This window comes from Leuciscus leuciscus (genome assembly GCF_965113295.1).
Source record: "Leuciscus leuciscus genome assembly, chromosome: 10".
NCBI lineage: Eukaryota > Metazoa > Chordata > Actinopteri > Cypriniformes > Leuciscidae > Leuciscus > Leuciscus leuciscus.
Genome location: NC_138734.1, coordinates 28405764 through 28430521, shown reverse-complemented (window position 1 = coordinate 28430521; position 24758 = coordinate 28405764). Strand labels below are relative to the sequence as shown.

The window sequence follows — 24758 nt, the reverse complement described above, 5'->3', positions numbered from 1 at the left end:
GACAAAAATGCTATGTGCAAGACGTGAAGTGGCACATTGACACAGCAGTGATAAAATGTCACACCAGCTCTGAGACGAGAGCAAGAGAGAGGAAATCTCTGAACGGGGTCTGCAGCAGGTATGATAGGGGTGAAGAATAGCCTAGGCGGTACTCTTAGGGCCATGTGACAAAAATGACAACTCTGACCTTTTAAAGATGTAGATATCAAGACTTTGACAGGAATCAGTGCTGAACATACTAACGTAGGGAATACCAATCGCTCCGATGGTGAACTTATTTAAATAAATGTCTTTAAGTATTAGCAATTAGTCAGTTTCAATTACACTTGGGCTCCATCTGATATTGCAGTTTGGGTGGGTGCGTGCGACTCCTGCAGACATGGGAAATAAAGTCATAACTGATTAATAAAAAAGCAGACAGACTTCAAGGTCAGTGTGTGTTATTATTGGAGTACTTCAGCGGGTAACCCCCAAGGCTCTGTACTTGGGCCTGTTATATTAAGTGGTTTGTGCTGAGCAGTAGGTCTGTACTTTGATGGAACGTTTTAGTTTGTGCCTGTGTCCTTGTCTGTGGGCACACACATTTATAATAGGCCTATTTTTAGAGGTGATTATTATTGTATGTGCTGCATAAAATTATGATTCCTAATCATGCAGATTCTTAAGAAGTTTGCTATTACTTTTCTAAGCAATTTTAACTTTTTTACATTCTATAGATTTAATGAAGGAGGGACCTGAGCCATAGAGACTAGTAGAATATGAAAAGAGAATATAAAACATCTTAGTCTCAGTGACCAGATTGGAGTTCATGTGTTTTTTCCGCGTGCAACAGGTTATGTCAGGTTTTGTGACAAGACAATGTCGATCTTTGAAATGAATTGGTTAGGTGAAGAATACCTCATTTAAAATGGTATGACCCTAAAATTAATTAATTCTTGATTTGTTCATATTTAAAACAAATGAACTGTTACATTGTTATATAATAATAATAATAATAATAATAATAATAATAATAGTAAATCATAATATTGTATAATCTTATATATAGGCTACACATAATTTTTTTTGTTTTGATAATGGTGTATGATTATTCAGTTTTTTTATTTATATGCATAACCGTACATGTATGTTACTTTGCATATAACAACATATATGTAAAAAGGTACAAAAATTACACAGTTAAATATTAAAAAAGGTTATAAATAGTTAAAAAATACTTTTAAACATTTCCTCAGTGACTGCAGCAACAAATATTGCATATGCCACCCTTTTCTGTATTTTTTATGTTGTGTGTGATAAATGTGTTCAGATGCCCTCATGAAAAAAACATAATCAGTGGTGAAACATCCATCACTGAAGTCTCATGCATGGTGAATCTATGCTAGTCTGTATTGTCACTATGAAAACCAGTGGAGACGGGCTAGCAAAAATAAGTGCAGTCTGAACAGAAAAAAATCAGACCATATTTAACGTACAATTTAAACAGTCAGCCTAAAAAAAAAAACACACATTTTCCTTGCAATATAAATAAAGCTGAGTCTTGGCTGTTGACACTTTTTGACTTGGGCCAGTAAGCAAGTACAGTTGTAGTTGAAATTATTCAACCCCCATTGCAAATCAGGTTTATTGGCAACATTTAAAAGTCTTTCAGCTGTTTTCAATGAACAAATCCAACAACAAATCGAAGTTGTATTTGGGGAAACCTCTTGAAACATTTGTTGTCTTGAGTTATTTCAATTACTTTTGTTGATTTGTTCCTTGCAAACAGCTGAAAGTCTGTACATTTTGCCAATAAACATGATTTGCGATGGGGTTTGAATCATTTCGATTACAACTGTATCTATAGCAAGCACCCAGAACACCTTAGCACATGCCCTGCTTACTGTTTTTAGAAAACCTTTTCATCATGACAGCGAGATTTGCCCAACAACACTCATATTTTCTGTCAAAATCTAGTCATATGTGCTTTGCAGTGTTAATTATGTTTCGTTAGGGGATGCTGAGAGAGAGAGAGAGAGAGAGAGAGAGAGAGGAGTTTTCCATGTTATCACAGTTTAGTCTAGCTTGACTCACGTTTCTCAGTTGGGGGTGTGTGTCCAAGGGAAAAGACCAATCTGTCTAGATTTGTCCTTTGAGGCTCACACATACACACATTCTCTCTGTTGCTCCTTCCTTTACTTATACGAGAGGGTGTGGTGGTATGTAGGAAAATGAACTTCCTGTCTGCAATCCTCGCATGGCATTGTAACAGATGGGTTTACATCACAGAACCCAATCTCGCTCTCTGAGAACATCAGGAAATAGTTCTTTCTCCAACAAAATGCCAGAGAAAGCACTTATTTTTGAAGGAAAAGTATTATAAGCCCTAAACACTCTCTATGTCTCTCTCTGTATCTGACATTCATTGCTTCTCTGAGGAATAGAAGGGGCAGACTTTATCACCAACAGATTAAAAATAGAGAAGGGAGATTGAGGAAAGAAATTCGGTCTCGATCATCGAGTGTTGGTGAGTTCACTGTACAAGGTTTGTGGATCATTCACAAAATTCTGTAGGAAGTCTCTTTTGGCTGGATGATGATAAACATTTAAATGATAAATATGGCAGTTAATGCAAAACTTGAATGGGTGATGTCATTTAAAATATATGATCATATCCTTATCCTTATCATATTATCATATATTATTTAAAATGCAGAGAAACTGAGCAAGCCATTTGCCAAAAAGTGACTGTGCTGCTATCAATATATCCTGACATTAGCTCAATTAGCTCAACTAATGGTGTGCGCTTGTGTCGGTTTCTTTGACCAGTGGAAGACAGGGGGAGTGGTTAAAAGTTTGGGGTTTGTACTTTTAAAAAAAAATTTATAAAGAAATTAGTACTTCAGCAAGGACACGTTAAATTGATCAAAAGTGACAGTAAAGACATTTATGATGTCACATTTTTTTCTTTTCAAATGAATTCTGTCCTTTTGAACTTTCTATTTAGCAAAGAATCCTGAAAAAAAAAAAAAAAAAATTCAACCGTTTTCAGCATTGGTAATTAGACATGTTTCTAGAGCAGCAAATCAGAATATTATATTTTTTTCTGAATGATCATGTAACACTGAAGACTGGAGTAATGATGCTGAAAATTCAGCTTTGTATCACAGGAATATATTACATTTGACAATATATTAACTTAGAAAGCCCTTTTAATGTATATTTGATCAAATTAATGCAGCTTTAGTGAGCATAAGAGACTTATTGCAAAAACATTTAAACATTAACCCACTAAATGAATTACTATAATATTGACTCAATTATTATATACCAGAGTGTGTGTGTGTGTGTCTGTTCTGTTCATGTTTAAGTTTCTTTGTTGTTCTTCTAATCTGTTCTATCTTCCTCATCCCCCACCTGTTTGTTTCTATGGTTACTAAATGATTGAGTTAGTTCTGTTCAGGTGTGTCAGATGCCCACTGTGTCATATTCTTATCGTTTTCACTGTGTTCTGTATGTAAAATTAGCGTTACCTTGTCTTTATTTGAAAAAATATGATTACCAGTGCGCATGAAATTACCAGATTACTGAGTGCCCTGTTACAGTGTTTACTTCCTTTTTATTCACACATTCATATATTTTTAAACAATTACTTTATTTGTGAAAAATACTGTAATAGGATTGCAGATTCAAGAAGTTGGCATCTAAAGTATAAGCATGTTTATTTTAAGGATTTGTTTTCTAATTTATTTCTAATTTATTCAATATTGATTAAAATAAATATAAAGTGTATGTATATATATATATATAATATATATATATCGGCTTAATATCAGCCATTGGCCACCCTGCTCTCTAAGATATCGGCATCGGCCATCAAAAAAACAATATCGGTCGACCACTAAACAGTATTCTTAAGTGTTACCGCTAAATTTAGTCTAGGGAAGTTTGTTGGTCATCGTTATTGCTAGAAATGTCCCAGATATCATTTGGTCATTTGAACATGAATTTTTATTTTAGAATTGTGTCTCCACGTGTGACTCCATCTTTATTTTGGATAAATAAATTATGTGATCAAAAATAACGAGTTCTCCGTTACAGTCTATAGCTCTTGGCAAACTTGACGGCAGGCCTCTTGATGATGTCATTAGGATAACCGCAGAAACCTGCCTGGACTGCATCGCTGTTGGTTAGTAGTTTTTGCTGATTATTAGATTGACTGCTTAAAAGGCACTGAAACCCAACTAATTAAGCAATGTATCATGGGGGATCAGTATTTCTATAACCAGAATTTATAGTTAATAAAGTCAAGCAGTATTTCATCAATTTAATTGTACCTGAAATTCTGTCTTTAATGAATCCCGTTGTTGTATGATTATATGCAAGTACACGATTCCATGCAGCTACGCTTCAGGCTCTTACTGATATTATTTGTTTTGGGAGAGTGACGTGATTTTCCCCACAGTGCTATGAGCACTACATATTGTGGCGTAGATCCATTAGTCTAATCTCTGGTTGTAATTGGCTGGTTCTGGCGCTCAGAGCGGGGTTATGCAACAAAGCCCAACAGCACACTCTTGTTAATGTTTAAAGAGTCATTTGGGTTGAGAGCTTTTTCAGCTAACTTCAGTTCTTCCTGCTTAGCTTGGATAATTTTCTAGATCTGACTCTGGTGTGCAGTGCTGGGATTAATATGTGTGTGTGTGTCTACGAGAGAGAGAGAGACCATGCATTCTTATATGCAAGGTTGTGTGTGGTTATGCTTGAGTCACTTGAATCACTCAGGATCAAGTGTGCTTATTTAGTGAACTTCTCTTTGCTTCCAACAAATATAATTACAGTGATTGCAAAGCAAAACATTAAAAGTCAAATTAGGGCTGCACGATTAATGGAAAAGAAACTGAAATAGTGTGATCATCAAATCTCAGAGGCTTCAATTTAATTAAATATGTGCGGTGTGTTTCTTTTACACACAGGCAGCTCATGATCTGGTATTTTCTGTGCCAGAGTTTGCAGTAAATGTGGCTCCACACAAACTCATCTCTGCATGTGCTGCATGCGAGTCGTTAATAACGTGCATTTGGGAACATAACATGGGCCAGCCGTTTTCCCAAACTTGTAATGAATAGCTCTTAAAAAAACAAAAGAAGATTTAAGGGCTCCCTGTGGTTTTTAGACAAAAATAAAAGTATGATGGTTAACTTTTTCAAAATCAAAACGGATTAAAACGGCCATAAATATCAGTATTGCAATTTTACAGTTATACTGTAAAATACAATTATGATGATGATTATTATTATTAATTTATTATAATGATCTATTTTTTTCTTGAATACTTTATTTAAAAAATGGTAATTTGTATTTAATAATATAACAACTAATTAAATAACAATTAAATAATAATAATAATAATAATAATTATTATTATTGTATATACATTTGGCATGATTATTACTGTATGTTTGGAATTTGTTTGCCATTTTTCCGCCTTAGTTTGTCACCATAGTTACTGATTTGATTTCATCATTCTGTTCAGCTGTTTGATCTGTGTATTTAAGAGGCTGTTTACACGACACCGTTTTCAACTAAAAACATAAAACTTTTTATGCGTTTTGGCCGTTCATTTACACGACAACAGCGTTTTGGGTGCCTGAAAACAAGTTTTGAAAACGGGTTTCAAAGTGCAAGTTTTTGAAAGCGGTCTCCGTGTAAACAAGAAAAACTTGAATCTCTGAAGACAATGACATCATGTACGTGCGTGTTACTTTACTATTATCTATAGGCTAGTGTTTCATCGTTATCTAATGGCCTGGCAGCAGAACACAGGGTTTTTAGTTGTTTTTGCGGATCTGTGTGAATGGGGATCGTATTGACAATGGTGTCGTCTGTAAACGGAAAACTCAAAGGAAAAACATCTCCGTTTTAAGCATATCGTTGTCGTGTAAACGTATCCTCAGTCCTTGTGTTTTATCCGGTATCGTTTATACTATGTTTGTGTTACCTTGCCTGCCTCGAGTTTATTTTACCTGTGGACTGTTAAAGACTGTTTGCATCTAATTCTTCATCTTCATGCTTTTCATACTACTGCTTTTCAGATGGAGATCACGATTCTCCCAATATTCTGAACAGACAACGAAACAAAACAGCATGTAATTTACTTGAAGTTCTAACAAAATGTTTATTGCTACAGTCTATTTAAAAATGTTTGATTAATTTGAATGAATTATAAAAAAACGTAATTACTGGACAAATAAGCGTTTTGAACTAATCTTTTGAATGAATGATTCAATGGCAAATATTTTGTTAATGGTCACTTGCCACCACCTACTGGTGTAAGGATGTAATCGATACAATCATTATTTTGAAAGGTGATCTGCTCTATTTTGATCGCATCAGTGCTTCCGAACTATAACCTTTTATCCCAGTACTTCTGTGATCATTTGAATATTTGTAACATAATGATAATCAAATAATGATACGGCATGGTTGAAAGACTGTAAAGTTGTGGGTAATAAGATATGGGTGTTTGAATCGAGATCGCGATCTTTTAACGATTAATCGTGCAGCTCTAATAGCAATCACAAGTTTTATCAGAAAAACCATGCATGGCATAAAATGCAAAAAGTTAAATTTGATACTTTTTTCTATTCCCCATAATAAATCATCTTTCAGACTGAATGTATCCTTTCAGGGTAGAGCCGACTTCTGTGCTGTCTTTGAATAATTTTGTATGCTATAAAAGCTTGTTTTCTGACCCTCTTCACTCTGTCTGAAGCAAACTGAACGGCCGGCAGTTTGACCACTTTTACCCCTTTAGCTCCTCCTTGGGTGGCAAATTGGAAAGTGTGTATAAAGTCCAAACTACGCCTCACCTCCAGATGTTACTTCTTGTCCAACATCATCACCCAAATTAGACGTACCATCTGCCTGTACAGACAGCTTCATTTGCTTTCTGGATGGGATTCAGTTCCAAACATTCATTTTCTCTGCTGGGTATTTTCACCTGCTATCATATTTATCGAACATTCTAAGTCAAAGTTATTGTGCATGTCTGCTGAATAGTATGAAGAGGAAAATGTTCTCATGAATCAGCAGCCCGTAATGAGACCAATCATACACAGGGTAATCTGCCCTGAGCTGAGACCACAAGAACTATCAGACACCACAAGCTTACCTGACCCTCACAGACTTTACAAATGCTCTTAAAGGGGACCTATTATGCAAAATTCACTTTTGAATGCTGTTTGGACATAAATGTGTGTTGGCAGTGTGTGTACACAACCACCCAGTAGTGATAAAAATCCACTCACTCCTTTTTTTATTAATCCCCATAAATCATCAGCAGTGTCTCCCAACGACCTTTTTTCAGAATGCTGTTTTAGTGACGTCACTAGCACAGGCCCCGCCCACGAGTGTTGACAGACACTGCCATTCTAACATAGACCCGCCCTGATCGAGTTCACAGCTGCTGCACTGACGAGAATGTCTCCCAAGCGTTGTAGGTGTTGTGTGGCTGGATGTATTAATTAGGGCTGTACTCAACCAAAGAAAATCTTGGTCGACTGAAGTCCTGAAATTTTCGACTAAAAATCGACTAAAATCGACTAAAAATGACGTTAGAAAAAAAAACGTTAAATTAATTAGATGTGCACTGTGCGCAGTACTTGGTAGCCTTGTTGTCCGCCTAAATGAATTATAAATAAACAAACAACTAGTAGGCTATTTGCAGTATATTAAATCGTTTTTGACCTAATTATTTTGCACTGAAATGAGTCTGACACTTGAGTCTGTCAGCTCTGACAGCGCTGCATCACCTGCGCAATATCATAGCTTATGATTTCCGAAAATAGTACTATGTTGTCAACTAGTGATATCATCACAAGAACTGTTGAGGAATATACAACATAATTTAGACAATTATTTTTGTCATATGTTATAATAATAAGTTATTATTAGTCAGACACTATCATTTCACCGTGCATGTCCTCGCACCGAGCGAGGCTGATGAGCTTAACGTTAGCTTCGCAGCTGAGACACGAATAGACTATTAACTTAAAGCTTTACTCTTAATAAACACAAAAGGCACGTCCACTTTAATAAAAAAATAATATTTATTAAACAAACCAGATCAAGAGCAGAAACGAAATAAAGTGCATAACTGAAAAATAAAGCATCCTAGGCTCAAAACTAACAACCAACAGCACAGCGCAATTGCGCATTAGGCTCCAAATAAAAAATAAAAAAGTTAGGTTATCACACTAAAACATTGAAATATGCAAATTCTGATATGTTCATAGCTTACTCAAAACAGACAGGGCAAGCTAACGCAGACAAGTGAGCTTACCACTTTTACAGTAGATGATATGTCATGTTTGTCGTCAAGCTGTGGAAAACTGTTGCTTGCAAACTTTGCATTCGACCTTTTTCCTGTTATCAATTTTAACAAAATGCTGCCACACTGTCGATTTCTTTGTTGTTGACATGTTAGAAGAGGACTGTTAAACGCTCTCACAATTAAATAAATAATATTCAGCATCAAACCTACTACGCTCGACGCTCTCTCTTGGGTTGGACTAATCCAAAAAAGGTGAAAACAAGGGGGGTGTTTTGAAGACAGACTGTTACAGTGAAACAAGGGTATTCTGAAAACACCCCCATTAGCAGTTAGTGCTTTCCACCTGATGAAATGAGCGCGCCTCAGCGCGGAAAAACTGATGAAATAAACGCGGCAGAAAATCGACCAATCAGAATTTTGGTCGAACCAGAACGTATCGACCAACTAATCGACTAATCGACTAGGACAGTACAGCCCTAGTATTAATCCACATAGCTCTCTCTATTTACTCCCGAAATCTGAGGCAGCCGCTGAAGACGAGGTGGAATTATTTTGTTTTTAAAGAAAATGCTTCCTCAACTCTACCGAAATTCGTTTACTTGCGCACTTCTTATAACTTACTGTGTTTACTCAGCTCTTACGGTGATTTTCTGGAGTAAAACTGACGCTTCATTTTTTGTGTTATGTACAATAAACTTTATTAAACTTATCAGTATATGTTTGATTTGATGCAGACTTGTAGGCTATTAATAGTGGATACATACAAGCAGATGACAAATACGTTATAACCGTAATTAAACTACTAAACTATACCTGTTCCATCTCCATACAGCACTCTGACTCTGTAGGCATTATTGTCCGACTCCGGGTCGAAATGAACACCGTTACTGAGAGTTTCTGATATTATCATCATTCCGTGAGATGAAATTGTCCTGAGAGACTGAGCGCGAGCTCATGAAGCTCCGCCCCCTGTGTCGTACAGCAGCAGCTCATTTGCATTTAAAGGGCACACACTAAAACAAGCGTGTTTTTCTGAGCCCCAAAAAATGACAATTTAAACATGCTGTAAAAAATGATCTGTTGGGTATTTTGAGCTAAAACTTCACATACACACTCTGGGGACATCAGAGACTTATTTTACATCTTGTGAAAAGGGGCATAATAGGTCCCCTTTAAACCAGAGTGGAGGTATTATAGCACAGTGGTTGTATCAGATAGTAATACCAGATTTGTACTTGATTATAGCAGAATTTTGGTGTGTACATGCTACTCCTGGGTAAATGACATTACCATGTATCATTACTGAAAATAATATATATATTTAATTCATTCAATGTTTTTGTTTTTCCATTAAATATATCTTAAGATCTTTAAAACGCTACATTTTTTTTAGAAGAAAACTGCAGGAGATAGGATGGTTTTGTTTGTATTAAATATTCTTATTTTTTCCTGTCCCTTTGGCAAGTATTTTTTTCTTTTTTTTAATGTAAACCTCACAGATGTTTTTTTTTTCTGTAAAATAACCAAGCAATTAACTGATTTATTCTTTGAAAATACGATCTTTTATATCTTTTCATGCAATTTATATATATATATATATATATATATATATATATATATATATATATATATATATATATATATATATATATATATATATATATAAAATATAATATAATATAATATAATATTATATAATATTTTATATATATATATATATATATATATATATATATAATATAATATAATATAATATAATATTATATAATATCATAATTTTGTATTATAAATCCCATTGACTTACATTGTAGGAAGGACTTTGAGACTATAGCTCTTTTGACTTGCCATGTAGCAGCCACCTAGCAACTGCATAGCATTGCCCTAAAATCCTATTTTCTTAGAAAAATTGAAGTGAAGTGTTTTATTGTTTTTGTTCAGGTAGAGGTGAGTGAACAGGAGCGATGACCTCGGTTCCCTCCTCAAAGCCTGACAGACCCACAGAGAGGTTATTAGGAAAACGAATAAAGAAGCATGAAATGGCATTAGCTATATCCCATAGCAAACTCTCTACTCTTTCAGTAGATCTTTTAAGACTTAAACCACAGTTGTAAGCCACACTCACTCATACACACTCTTGGGAAGTTTCAAAGGGTAATCCACAACTTTCTTGAACAGCCATTGGCCATCGACATGACATCTCTTTTTGTGGTCGAGCTCCCTCATTGAGCTTTTTTGCCTGTCAAATGTGCACGCTTTGTGTTGAATCTTTGTTGTATAATGTACAATGGGAAGGAATTTTTTATGCATTTGTGTGTGTGTGTCTGTGTGTGTGTGCGCGCGTCTTTACATTTATTTTATAGACATTGCAGTTCTGAATATGTTTGTATTGCCTGATATGTGTTTCTTTGTGCTGGCCTGCATGCTGCTGTTGTGTGTGTGTTGGATTGATAGAGGGTCAGTCTTTGACTTCGATCCATTTCATCTCAGTATCATCTAAACACACAAACACTTCCATTCACAAAAATGTGTCCAAACACTGAGAGACTGCAGTAATGACTGTTGTTGCAAGTGTTACTTGTCTCTTGCTGGGTGTAAATTGCATGTTGTGTGTGTTTTTAGTCGATACTGTATGTGCAATGACTGTCATCATTTTGTGACTTTCCTGCCACTGTGATACTTCAAATATCACTATGACACAGGCACATCCAGGTCATGCACCTTTTTTTTTCTTTATCTTTTTTCAGCAATATAGTGGTGTCATTTTGATTTAGCACACAAAGATTAAATTAACTACACTACAAAATATAAGTTTAATAAATATTAACATTTTAAATATAATAATTATCAGTGTAAAAAAAATAATTAATGTAAAAAATGCATTTTATTTAGGACACCATGAGAAGTTACAATTGTTTATAATTAATGCAATTATTATCTGCATTTTACACCTAATGCATTTATTTATTTATTAATTTATGTTTTAGCACACCATGGGACACAAGTAAAAATAATTATTTTTTAATGTATTTATATAACAATATTTCAACAAGGGGCCACCATGAGGTTTGGACCTTTATCTTTTTAAGACCACGGATTATGGATGCTTATTTTCATTTCATGTGAGTGTATAATTTTAAAGGGATAGTTCGGCCAAAAATGATATTAAACCCATGATTTACTCACCCTCAAGCCGTTCGAGATGCATATGTCAATCATTTTTCAGACGAACACATTTTCAGTTATTTTAGAAAATGTCTTAGATCTTTCAGTGGTTATAATGTCAAGTTATGGGGTCCACCTCCTTCAAGTCCCAAAAATGTGCATGCATCCTTCACAAAAGTAATCCATCTGGCTCCAGGGGGATAAACGAAGGCCTTCTGAGGGTAATCCGTGCGGTTTTGTCGTAAAAATATACATATTTAAAACTTTATAAATGAAAATAACTGGATTCCGGCAACGGTCGACGCACGTTCACGGGAGATGGATGCCGGCGTAGGATGTAGGAACCGTCGTGACGTAGAACGAACGCTATACGTCCTACGTCATACACCGGCATCCATCTCCCTTGAACTATCCCTTTAAACAAATTCATTTTTAATTGAAAAAATCACAATTTACATGCTGATGTACCATTACTTCAGAAACACTGCAGTATGCTATCTAGATCACAGATAATGGATTATAATTAAAACATTAAAAACTTAATTAAATGCAGCACATTACCATAAAATATTGTTTAGAAGTTGACATGACTCTAATTTTTACAAGAACGAGACAAAACAACAACACACATACACAAACAGTGTGAGTTGATGGCCAACTTGAGGTCAACAGGTCCACTTGAGTTGAGTATTATTAATAACTCAAAGTCACCCTTCCTGTAAATAACTCTGCCAGCATCTATTATCTTGAACGCCAGCATCTATTATCTTTAGCTGTTTGTCATTCTGCTCGTCTGATCGCAGAAAACCCTCGCTTTCTTCCATTTCCATATTAATGGAAACAAGTATTGTATTAGAGTTATCAAACTGTAGCAAAGCAAAACTGCACTTGTAATCAAAGGTGTCATGATATTGCTTGTGTTTTTCACCCTTGCTCTCTCCCTATTTTCTTTCCCTTGTTTTTATTTTTTTTATTGTCTACTCATCTTTTTATTGCTATAGTCTCATTAGTATGACACTGGCAGGATGGAGGAGGAGAAGAGCAGGTCTTTCAGGGGTGTGTTTTTCTCTCCACATGTCTCCCTTCATTATTCAGAGAAAGAGAATCTTGATCTTCACCCTCCTTGAGCTAAAACTTTGATCTGTGTTGAATTACTGATGTGAAACCACATCGGCCTTCAAGTTTATCAATTGTAAAACCGGACAGATAATTAGTTGATACTTAGCTGTTCTTCCTATTGAGAATCTAATTAGCTGTGAGATGTGCTTGATTAGTGAATTGACTTTCATTGACTATATGAGAGATGTTATTGTGTAGCCTAATTTTTGTTTAAACTAAAGCAACATTTAAAAGTTTCTTGGTCATATTATGTAGTGGTCGACTGATATATCGCTGAGGCTGATATATATTGACCTATATTTGGCTTCTTTTTTTTTTTCATTATTGGCATCGGCAGTTCATTTGTCTGTTTGTCTAAGTGTCGAAAGCAAACTTTTATTGAGAGCGCACTTTAAAATAATGGTCAAGTTCTAATAACTATTAGGCTACTTCCTGCAGAGTGGCTTGGTAATACTTGAGGAATTTGTGATGACCGTTATGACCATGTTCAGAGTAAAAAAGACAATTGTTCACGCCTCCAACGCGTTAATGTTGCAATTAGTAATTAATTGGTGATTCTTTATAATTTGTCATAGTAGTTCTTAACGAGTCTAATCTCATTCAGTAATTATTGATTCATTCTCAGTACTAAATGTGCTATTACTTGATTAGTTAATCTTGTTTCCATATTAGTTAATGGTAGTAGCAATGGTAAGTGTTCACGCAGTATTTGTCCTGCATTACTTCCTGCATAGTTGCTTATTAATGACAGATCATTATTCTAAAGTGTTACCGGATGAAGTATTATAGTGTTTGTCTTTCTGTTATTAGTAATAGGCAGAGACAATTATTTGATGCAGCCATTTCAAACTATGCTTCACTATATCTAATTGGCCACTGTCATATTCATATAAAAAAAGAAAAATTAGCACTACTCTGTCTTTAGTTGAGTAAATATGATTGCCAGAGCATAACTACTTGCCAGATTACTTAGTGTCTTGTTGGTTACATTGTTTTTACCCCTTTTTCAGTATATCTGTTTATTTTACAGATTTATATATAAGTTCAAATTATTTTTGCAAATTGAAACATATTCAAAATAATTATTTCCATTTTTGTAATAAAAAAAACTAAACATTTTATTGCAGCAATTATGCATGTTATTTACTATATTTAAAATTAGTGTGATATTCCATATATTGGCTTTACACAAATTATTGGCATCGGTATTGGCCATCCAAAAAATCCATATACTGAATGGATACACAAAGTTCCATATTGAGCAGCTTACATATCGGGGACATTTTTAAAGGAGAACTCCGGTCAATTTTAACATTGAGCTCATTTTTTTGTAAGTTTGGAGTGCTGTCAGTACAGAGAACAACGACAAAAATCGGTGTTGCCTACACCGTGTTATCCTCTTTTTAAAATTTGCACCCTGTTGTTGACTTAAATAGGGCAAGTTTTAAACCTGCTTTTAGCCTCTTAACATCCTTGATGTGTCATTACAAGTGCACAGCCAATGTGAGTGATTCCTTCAGAGTGAACACGGTGAATCTGACTGCAGTAGATGCGAAAGATATGAAGTTAATTCGGCCAGCGCTCATACCTGTATTTATTTCCTGTTTTCGGTCGAAGTCCATAGTAGTCGATTGTCGACAGTGGAGAACTTGACAATCGACTACTGTGGACTTCGACCGAAAACAGGAAATAAATACAGGTATGAGCACTGGCCGAATTAACAGCCGAATTGGCTGTGCACTTGTAATGACACATCAAGGATGTTAAAGGGATAGTTCACTTTGAAATTAAATTTTGGAATGTTTTAGCTTACCTCAAGGGCATCCAAGATGTAGGTGTCTTTTTTTCTGCAGTAGTTTCAATTTTGATATTTTACTTGTCTGTCAGTCATATAATGCAGGTCGATGGTCACTGTCTCAAAGAGCATGCACAGAGTCCAAATTAAAACAATTCCCCATCGTCCAAATTAAACAATTCCCCATCGTAAGTACACATTGATGGCCTAAGACACGAAACGAGTGGTTTGTGTGAGAAAACGAACAGTATTTATATCGTTTTTACCTCTTGAACACAGCTGCGTCCAAATGCTGCAAAACCGTAGCCAATGCGACATCTAGTGTATATATCTATACCCGCCCGCGCTCTCAGATCATTTGGACGCAGCTGTGTTTGGACGCATCTCTCTCTCTCTCTCTCTCTCTCTCTCTCTCTCCCTCACTCACACTCACACTCTCTCTCTCTCTCTCTCTCTCTCTCTCTCTCTCTCTCTCTCTCTCTCTCTCTCCTCTGTCTCTCTCCTCTCTCTCTCTCTCTCCTCTGTCTCTCTCCTCTCTCTCTCTCTCTCTCTCTCTCTCCTCTCTCTCTCTCCTCTCTCTCTCTCTCTCTCTCTCTCTCTCTCTCTCTCTCTCTCTCTCTCTTATTTTACAACCTGGCCCACTGTAGTACAATTGTAAACCTAAAGCAACAGGATGTCAGTGTTCCAGTTTCCTCACTGAGAATAAAAACCAGATACAGGAAGTTATGGAGACTCGGAATAGATTCTCATTTAATTTCTTAATTGAACACATGCAGCTCTCCTCCTATTGCTAATTTCGGTGTCGGACTCTCATCCTGTTTGTATGTGTTTGAAAGAAGAGAGAGAGAGAGAGAGAGAGAGAGAGAGAGAGAGAGAGAGAGAGAGAGAGAGAGAGAGAGAGAGAGAGAGAGAGAGAGAGAGAGAGAGAGAGAGAGAGAGAAGGGGAGAGATTTCAGCAATAGTACTAAGCTCATTAAGGCCAACAGAGCAGAACACTGGGATATGTCTCTAGCCATCTCTGGACTGTAGAGGATGAGAAAAGCAGTACACACACACACACACACACACACACACACACACACACACACACACACACACACACACACACACACACACACACACACACACACACACACACACACACACACACACACACACACACACTGGTACGCCTGTCATTTGATGACTTTCAAGATGTAATGGGTTATACTGAGCTAATCGTAATATGATTACAATCTGTCTGTATTTCTATCCCTATATGTATATTGATATGCAGTGTCAAACACAAAACTTAATTTAACAGCATGTAATTCATATTTATAAAAAATACAAAATAGAATATACTGTACTACTATTATAATATACTTTACTACTATTATTATACTACTATTTTATATAGGCTAGTTACAGAGGAGCCACAGACAGGTTGCGGGGGTCCCCACGCATTTGTCAAGTGAAGGGATCTTTTATCTACGGAGACTTCAACTTTTATGCATTTTCCTTTATCTACTTGGAACTTGCCTGTATTCAGAAAGATTAATATGATTAAGTATCTGCAAAATAGTGCAGTATCCTATCCTAAAAATATTCATCTATTATAGTGCCTTATTCATGTATCGTCAACTTTCATTTTTTCTTGCTTTCTGTTTCTCACTGTATCCTAAAGCGACCTCATCTGAGAATCAATTACCCTTCCACTGCAATGCTGATTCAATTTCAACCTGTCCAACTCGATAACCGCAATCGTCCCCTTGTTCCCCTTGCCCCATTCTCCTTGCTGTTCAACATTTCACCCTTTTCATCCAATTTCTCATTCACTCTATCTTCAGGTTGTCAGTATGAAAGGTTTGAGCACTTCTGTAAACATCAGCAAAGCGGCAAGTGCCGTTGCCATTGTAACAATTGTGATTGTTAGCATAGCACTGTCAGTTTTCTGTTCTGCAGGTTAGTGTGTTGTGGAATAGTAAAACGAAACACATGGTGGGACGTGAGGGAAATGTGTATTCTCTAATGCGGATGGATTCGTGAACAGAGGAATAGAAATGTGTTTCTCTAGGGAACTAAGAAGGGAAAAACAAACACCTTGACAAGAAATGATTGGATTGTGATTATAAGAGTGTGAAATTTTCTCAGATGTTTACTAGCCGTGCATAGACTGTCACAGAGTCCCAGACAGGAAATGGAACCAAAAACCTGTCAACTTTTCTCCGCTCTACCTGTAAATGACCTTTTTACGGAGTCTCTGAAAAGGTATGATGTGAGTATCAGTGTGTGTTTGGGTCTAACCTTACAAAAAAACTACTATGACAATACCATGGCTCTTTGATGGTATTAGACAGTAATACCATGATACTTTGATATATAACATGAATGTATAATATGGCTTGTAAATGGTACAATTGAAATGCCATGACTTTTTTCCAAAATTAAATACTGTGGTATTACCATTATGATATTGTTTTAAAGGTGCATTAAGCAACTTTTTCATGTTAAAAATACCCGTTTTCTAACCCATACATGCTTAAACAATTGCCTGATGGGCTGAATGAGCCCTTCTCTGATCACTGAGATTGTCTCTATAATCCTGTAAAGTAAAATAAATAAGAGGGATTCGGGCCGGAATTTTAGACTGGGCGTGACGTCATGCGCGTTCACGGCACGCTCACCTGGCTATGTCTGGCAGGTTTGTGTATTCGCCGCCATTCTCCGTAGAAGATGGATTCTAAGAGACCGGCTTGTAGTTCATTTCAAACACCAACGCAAACTCCACGTAAGATAAAAAAAAGAAAGCTTTTGTCCGTGAGCGTGCACACTTCTGGCTGCAGTTTCGCTTGCCGCCAGAGGGGGCATAGTTCTGCAAAAACTCAGAGACTTGCGCAATGCACCTTTAACCCTCTGAGGTCTGAGGGGTTTTTGGGGTCCTTGAGATGTTCTGACATGCCCTGACATTTGTGCTTTTTTCAGTTGCTTATAAACATATTAATGGCAAAGGTATAATTACACTCTATTTAGCACAAACAGGGCTACCATAATATGTGAGCAACATGCATGTACATGTTTGTATTTTTGAGAGAATAATGTTTATGCATGGTTATTGAAAAAACTAAAAACTAAAGTTTCTGAAATAAGGCCACAAAACACATACTAAATACGTGTCAATAAGACTTTTGACTAATTGATGTCTTTGCCTAGAGTTTTTTCTTCAAAATGATGTGAAAATCATCCTGCCCTTATCATTCACATAACACAATACATTGATTTAAATCTTGTAAAACACTTTTTGTTTGTAAAGGCAATATGCGCAAGGGGCGTCAACCATTCAACAGCATCATGCATATGTAGTGGTTCACACCTTAGGAGACAATGGGGCCCGCATACTTAATGAGCCATTCATTCAGGTGTGTCACCTATAGCCACAAGAAAGAATGCAAGAGCAATATATATACAGTATATATATATATATATATATATATATATATATATATATATATATATATATATATATTCTACCAAATTGGTTCACAGTTGGAAGCATGTCAATTTTTTTTTTTTTTTTTTTTTTTTTACAAATTTTGCTTGCAAATTGTATAATATCCAAGGAAAACATGTCTATTAATTGTGCAGTTAATTCTCATACTGTATTTTCAGTTTTGGAATATGTATCCTCTCCCCAAATTTGTCAATAATAAAACACAATAAAAATTATTTAAAGAAAATGCTTATATTTACCTTTTAAAATTTGTTTACATCTACCTTGTAAATATATATTTTTTTATTAAAAAGGTTACAATTACAACAACAATTGAAGTGTAATCTTTCTTTGTAAAAACTAAAGTATACATTTTATCATACATATTTCAAACTTCGAATATAGCCTACATTGACAAAACATACTATATTTAACATATTAGCAAAAATTGGCAAACAAAAGCTTATTTGAGGTGGCAGATATTTTACAGTAAAAATGTGTAATCTATCCAAAACTAATCAACGAAATGTTGTCTTTCATATGTCTGTAACATAGGTCTTTCGTTTTTATTATAAGGAATATAAATGTTAATTTGCAGTTTAATACGTTGCTTATACAAATACATTTTATTTCAACATATTTCAATCGATTTTACTCAGTATAGCAAAATAGTTTGCTAAAAGCAGATCATTTATTCACACACAGAAACGAAATTCAAATTTAAACCGTCTTTTTGCGAGTTATGGTAAACAGCGCATCTCTGCGTTCATTCATTCACACAGAAACGCGATTTACTTGAGAATGAAAAAAAAACTTACTACATTATTCCATCCGTTGCTCCTCGAAATACCAGCACTTCTGAGGTAAGTTTTCCATTATTATTATTCCTCACAGCGCTGCGAGACAGTGTAGACAACTACACTTATCATCTGAATAAACTTGTGTTTTCTCGAGCTGATATGTGGGCGTTCACAGTTTGTATGGGATCGTCTCAGTCATTTGCGTTTGAATAGCGCGCGCTCTCCGTGGGCGTGGCCGATTATAACGTAATGAGATGAGATGAGCTCGACTGGAATCGCTCTCTTTTATTACAGGTTTCACAAGATGAGAATATTTGTTTTTCATATAAATTACTTCATTTAAAAGAAGAGAATTCAAGCTTCATGCCTGTGTGTCTGTATGCCTGTTTGACTGAGTATTCGCTCAGTTATTGTTCATTTTCGGACGCGTTTCAGAATGGACTTCACTGGCAGAGAGAAGGCAGAACTCGCTTCGTGTTTATTTTTCTTTATTTGGCAAAAAGCACAACACTTTGTTTTTATTGTGAGTATACACAAAAATAATACACATTTAACAGAATCGATTGATGTATGAAACTCCTATGGAAAATCAAAGTCAACAGAGTATTTATGAGTTTCTTTTACATTGAAAAAAAAAAAGCGAGCTGGTATCGCCGGCGATACCGTAGATTTATATTTAAATAAAATAAGTTTTATACGTTTATTTGTATTGAATGTGTACTTGTTGTGTCCTTAAAATCTGAAAAATGATTTATAAAATACTGTACTTATTTACCACAAATGCTTAATAGGACATTTGGCAATATGATTTAATCATAATTCAAACACACTAGATGTAATTATGAAATTACAGAAAGAACTAAGTAATAAGTCCTACTTAAAGGGTTAGTTCACCCAAAAATGAAAATTCTGTCAGTAATTACTCACCCTCATGTTGTTCTAACCCCCTAAGACGTTCGTTCATCTTCGGAACACACATTAAGATATTTTTGATGAAATCTGAGAGCTAGCTCACTCCTTCATAGGCTTCTAGGTAATTGCATCTGCCAGCCCAGAAAAGTTAGTAAAGACATTTACTAGTCCAAGTCCAAGTGACTTCAGTGGCTCAACCTTAAGTTTATCAAGCGACGAGAATACTTTTTGTGCGCAAAACTCCCCCCCCAAAACTCCCCCCCCCCCAAATAACAACTTTATTCAACTATTCATTTTCTTCTGTGTGGGCCTCTGAGTGAGTTCACGAGAGCGCCACGCCGCATGCACGAGAACTGAGATGATGCAGATGGGTCTCCATGTAGTGTTTAAAATGGTTTTAAGTGTGCATTTCCTGGATGTCCGAATCGTGAGAAACCAACAAGAAAACGTAAAAGTGCCTTACCAATGCTGCATCATAATAATAATAATAATAATAATAACTAGATGTACCGCATCGCGGTACAAAATATGACCGCCGCTCAGGCCTGCACTGGCTTTCCACAAAAATAAATGACGTGGAGTAATTTGGCTGTATTGCGTGTTTATGTATATACCTAAAAAAAGTAATAGTATGTGCATGTCTGTCTGTGTGTGTGTGTCTGTGTGTGTGTGTGTGTGTGTGTGTGTGTGTGTGTGTGTGTGTGTGTGTGCGTGTGTGTGTGTGTGTGTGTGTGTGTGTATGTGTGTGTATTTGTGTATGTGTGTGTCTGTGTGTGTGTGTCTGTGCGTGTATGTATGTGTGCGTACATGTGTGCGCGTGTGTGTTTGTGTGTGTGTGTGTCTGTGCATGTGGATTTGTATGTGTGTGTATGGGTGTGTGTCTGTGCGTGTGGATGTCAGTGTGTGTGCATGCTTGCGTTTGTTTGTATTCCTGCATGTGTGTGTGTGACAGTATCATCCTAAACCAGCAACCCTTCGCTCAACAGCACCATCTACAGGCAGATGAGTGTACAGTCACTAAATGTGCACATAAATTAATTTATTTTATACCCCCCCATGGATGAAATTCTACAAAACTTAGCAGAGGATACCCCCAGAGGTTGTCAAGTTAATCATACACATGAAATATGGTGCAGTTCTGAACATCTCCACTGAAGATAGGGGCGATTAAAGCAGAATAATATTGCATTTTCATTTTTTATGGGAGGGGCGCAAATCACAAATGAGTGATTATGGGCTAGGTTGATGTGCCATAAAAATTTCTTCATCCTCTGTGCCACGGTTCAGGTAGTTATTTAGGAAAAACTGCATTTTTTGGGGTTTGGGGGGACCAAACGAAATTTTTCCGTAGAAGTCTAGTGGGGCTACATGCCCACCAAATTTCATGTTCCCCGGTGTTTCGGTGTCCCTGGTATCGTTGACGAAAAATGTATGGGGGCCCCAGCGCAGGGGGGGGAAGTGGCCCCCGGGGACCAAACGAAATTTTTCCGTAAAAGTCTAGTAGACCAACATACCATAAAAATTTCTTCATCCTCGGTGCCACGGTTCAGGTAGTTATTTAGGAAAAACTGCATTTTTTGGGGTTTGGGGGGGCCCAGCGCGGGGGGGGAGTGGCCCCCGGGGACCAAACGAAATTTTTCCTTAGAAGTGTAGTGGGGCTACATGCCCACCAAATTTCATGTTCCCCGGTGCTTCGGTGTCCCTGGTATCGTTGACGAAAAATTTACGGGGGCCCCAGCGCGGGGGGGGAAGTGGCCCCGGAGACCAAACGAAATTTTTCCGTAAAAGTCTAGTAGACCAACATACCATAAAAATGTCTTCATCCTCGGTGCCACGGTTCAGGTAGTTATTTAGGAAAAACTGCATTTTTTGGGGTTTGGGGGGGCCCAGCGCGGGGGGGGGAGTGGCCCCCGGGGACCAAACGAAATTTTTCCTTAGAAGTCTAGTGGGGCTACATGCCCACCAAATTTCATGTTCCCTGGTGTTTCGGTGTCCCTGGTATGGTTGACGAAAAATTTACGGGGGCCCCAGCGCGGGGGGGGGGGGGAAGTGGCCCCCGGGGACCAAATTAAATTTTTCCGTAAAAGTCTAGTAGACCAACATACCACAAAAATTTCTTCATCCTCGGTGCCACGGTTCAGGTAGTTATTTAGGAAAAACTGCATTTTTTTGGGTTTGGGGGGGCCCAGCGCGGGGGTGGAGTGGCCCCCGGGGACCAAACGAAATTTTTCCTTAGAAGTGGGGCTACATGCCCACCAAATTTCATGTTCCCCGGTGTTTCGGTGTCCCTGGTATCGTTGACGAAAAATTTACGGGGGCCCCAGCGCGGGGGGGGAAGTGGCCCCCGCGGACCAAATGAAATTTTTCCGTAAAAGTCTAGTAGACCAACATACCATAAAAATTTCTTCATCCTCGGTGCCACGGTTCAGGTAGTTATTTAGGAAAAACTGCATTTTTTTGGGTTTGGGGGGGCCCAGCGCGGGGGGGGAGTGGCCCCCGGGGACCAAACGAAATTTTTCCTTAGAAGTCTAGTGGGGCTACATGCCCACCAAATTTCATGTTCCCCGATGTTTCGGTGTCCCTGGTATCGTTGACGAAAAATTTAAGGGGGCCCCAGCGCGGGGGGGGAAGTGGCCCCCGGGGACCAAACGAAATTTTTCCGTAAAAGTCTAGTAGACCAACATACGATAAAAATTTCTTCATCCTCGGTGCCACGGTTCAGGTAGTTATTTAGGAAAAACTGCATTTTTTTGGGTTTGGGGGGGCCCAGCGCGGGGGTGGAGTGGCCCCCGGGGACCAAACGAAATTTTTCCTTAGAAGTCTAGTGGGGCTACATGCCCACCAAATTTCATGTTCCCCGGTGTTTCGGTGTCCCTGGTATCGTTGACGAAAAATTTAAGGGGGCCCTAGCGCGGGGGGGGAAGTGGCCCCCAGGGACCAAACGAAATTTTTCCGTAAAAGTCTAGTAGACCAACATACCATAAAAATTTCTTCATCCTCGGTGCCACGGTTCAGGTAGTTATTTAGGAAAAACTGCATTTTTGGGGGTTTGGGGGGGCCCAGCGCGGGGGTGGAGTGGCCCCCGGGGACCAAACGAAATTTTTCCTTAGAAGTCTAGTGGGGCTACATGTCCACCAAATTTCATGTTCCCCGGTGCTTCGGTGTCCCTGGTATCGTTGACGAAAAATTCAGTAAGGTGACGAAAAAAAAAAAAAAAAAAACTTTGACAATCCCTATATGACCGGCTAGCTACGCTAGCGGCGGTCATAATAATAATACATTTTATTTATATTGCGCTTTTCTTATACCCAAAGCGCTACAACGAGTACAGTACAATAGTAAGTCCATAACAAAAAAAACAAACAAAAAAAAACACTCAAATATAATAATTATCAGTGGGGAAAACTACGGATTTTATTTGCGTTTCATGCTAATTGATTGAATGAACTGTATTGATCATAATATTTTTTTATATCATAATAATTGTGCATTTTGATAGTAAAAAGTAGTTTGTTGTTTGTTTTATGCACTACTGTAAAGCTGTAAAGCTTGGCAGAAAATACTTCTCATTTATCCAGTTTATGAGGTGCCCAAACTACATTTCCCATCATTCACTCTTGCAGCTCAATAATGATAAAATACATGAAGCATGTTTTCATTTGTTTCTGCTCATTTAGTTTAAAAAATATTCCTGTCTTTGTCAGGAAATTTTTTTCATTGTATTCTGAAAACGTGTTGCATTCAGTTTATTCTGACCACAATCACTTGATTTATTTTTAACTTTAAAAGAAATCACCCAGGGTGACTTGAAGACAGGATATGTGGACCAGACCTATTACTAAATATGATCATGTCTGTCTTGTTTACATTATGTCTATGAGCGGGTAAATCGAAAATCAATAATATAGACAAGTGCAGAACAAAGTGGTTCTGTAGCCTTTATTAAAGGAAAATTGGTGTAGACTGTGCGCCCAGAATTTCTGTCCATTCAAATGTAATAAGCATCGACAGTTTTACTGACGTAAATCTACACAAAGCATATGTACAGCTGCTCATGGATGTCTGGGTTCCTTCCTACCAACTGCCTCAAGCAAAGATATTTATACAAGCTATATAAGGAAGTTATATACAAGTTTATAATTTAATCTGTTATGTTGTTAATTTATATTTGGCACACTTTATTTTGAGTTTACTTTAGATTTTCTACTAACTATAAGTAATTTAGCATCTGCATTTCAACTATCAGTCATAAGATATTTAGTAGACTATCTGCTTATTATCTGCTAACACTTTATTTTGATTGTCCCACAACAGACAGTAACAGCTACTGACTATAAATAACTTTGCAAATACATTTATGAAATTTTACTTTGTCAAATTATTCTACTAACCCGAACTCTAACACTTAAACCTAACCTCACAGTCTATTAATACTCTGAGAGTTAGTTGACATGTAGTTGCAAAGTTACTTATAGTTAGTAGAATGTCTAAATTGGACTATCGAAGTAAAGTGTAACCTTGTATCATGTTTATATATATTATATTATGTAGTATAATGTTGTCATAAAACAGGAGATGAGACGCATAGATCAACTGAACTGGATCTTTTTTCACAGAAGAGTAAAGTTCATTCAGATTGTCAAGCAGGTAAGTGAATGGCATTAGCAGTTTGATAAGCAGTCACACTTAACTGAAGAGTTCCTTTTACAGGATTGAAGATAAGCAGACAGAAGATGAAGAAATGTAAGCATCAATGGTTGGATGAAGATGATGATGGTAAGTAGTCACAGGTAGGTAGTCGAGTAGGTACACTCTCTTGCAGACACTGCAGACGAGACCGGACAAAGATGAATGTACAGTGTGCTTATGATGAAGTGTTCTTAATAAGGTAGTGACGTGTGGCAGATTAATACTCCGATAATAGTGAACGAGTGGGTGGAGCTGAAGGACCTGGTGCTGATGGCATGCTGGCTGAATCCATGACAGTACCCCCCACCACCACAAGCAGCTCCAGATGATCAAACGCGGTGACAAGGACGACCTCTTCCCCGGGGTGCTGGACGTTCCGGATGGCCGTTATGGAAATCGGTGAGTAGAGTGGGATCCAGAATGCCATTACTTGGGACTCATGATCTTTCCTCTGGACCGTATCCTTCCCAGTCCACAAGGTATTCTAGTTGGTTACCT

The 24758-nt window shown here is 37.2% G+C and overlaps 1 protein-coding gene across 2 annotated transcripts in view; it reads left to right on the top strand.

Moving 5' to 3' along the window:
- The window catches only part of shank3a (SH3 and multiple ankyrin repeat domains 3a), a gene marked incomplete at its 5' end in the record, with an annotated part of 375301 nt that overhangs the window by 17848 nt on the left and 332695 nt on the right, over nucleotides 1-24758 (top strand). Inside the window, one exon of one of the 2 annotated variants that reach the window (XM_082181745.1) lies at nucleotides 1799-2506. The exons of the other annotated variant lie outside the window; for it this stretch is intronic. Of the gene's footprint in view, nucleotides 1-1798; nucleotides 2507-24758 lie in introns of those variants that run through there. 2 annotated transcript variants of the gene reach the window in all.